We start from the raw sequence: 1257 nt of genomic DNA on the forward strand, positions 1-1257 counted from the left end.
CTTGGAATGATTTAGCCTAGGATCGAATAGTAGAACCACACAATCTATTACTTAGGGGCTAGTAATTGGACTTGTCTTGGCTGGTCATTGGTTAAGATTCTTTGGGGATCCATGTGCCATCTCAACATATATCATCGTATGACGTGTCAAATCAACTTCGTAATGACTTTTTGAATAGGGAAAATTCAATGTGCTGTTGTCATCTCAATAGGATATAAATTTCGACATGCTACTCAGGGAGTTGGGATGGGTAATGTTACCGAATAAACAAAGCCCTATGATCAGATTTCGCGGACTTTAAATTGTTATGAAATCTATTTATGAATCTATCTATCTATCTATCTATTTATCTATCTATCTATCTATCTATCTATCTATCTATCTATCTATCTATCTATCTATCTATCTATCTATCTATCTATCTATCTATCTATCTCTCTATCTATCTATCTACCTATCTATCTATCTATCTATCTATCTATCTATCTATCTATCTATCTATCTATCTATCTATCAACCTATCTATGGATAAATTATAGACTAATATAATGGTTGTTAACTGTGCCTTTGTTGAGGTCTTAAAGTAATATATTGCTTCGTAAAAGTTTTGATTTTATTCAGGAGATTTATTTTATATTTTTTCTTTATTCTTTTAGATAATAATTATATGTTGGCATAATTTCATATTATCGCGGCAAATAAAAATTCTTGAACAACAACAAGCAGGTAAGATAAATTATTAGTATTCAATCATGCATCACAAATAAAAAATCAATTATTTAATAAAAAAAAATAAAAAATTCATTCACGTGAGATAAAATAAAGTTGAGACAAACAAATCTTTCAAAATGTATAGAACAAAATTTAAAAGTTAGTAGTGATGGTTATAATTAAATTAGAAAAACAATTAAAAAAATTAGCTAAAATGAATAACACTTCCAATATTTCCAAACGTCTACTCCAATTAGAGATACAAATATGTGTCTATTTGTAACTATAGATAATTATTCCAAACATAGATTTTCCGTTATCTTATCAATAGGTCATTTATTAAATCAAATCTATATGTGTGTAAAAAAACACAACGATATCGTTTAAAAATTATCATTGTTTATCGGAAAAAGAAAATAATTTGTAAAAAAAAGAAACAATAAAAAAGATATATTATTTTGCACAAATACAAAACAGTAGCAAATGAAAAAGATAACAATAAATCGAAGTATTAACTTTTGTGTACTTTACCATTTGTGTGATTTC

This window comes from Lucilia cuprina, chromosome 6 (genome assembly GCF_022045245.1).
Source record: "Lucilia cuprina isolate Lc7/37 chromosome 6, ASM2204524v1, whole genome shotgun sequence".
Lineage (NCBI taxonomy): Eukaryota > Metazoa > Arthropoda > Insecta > Diptera > Calliphoridae > Lucilia > Lucilia cuprina.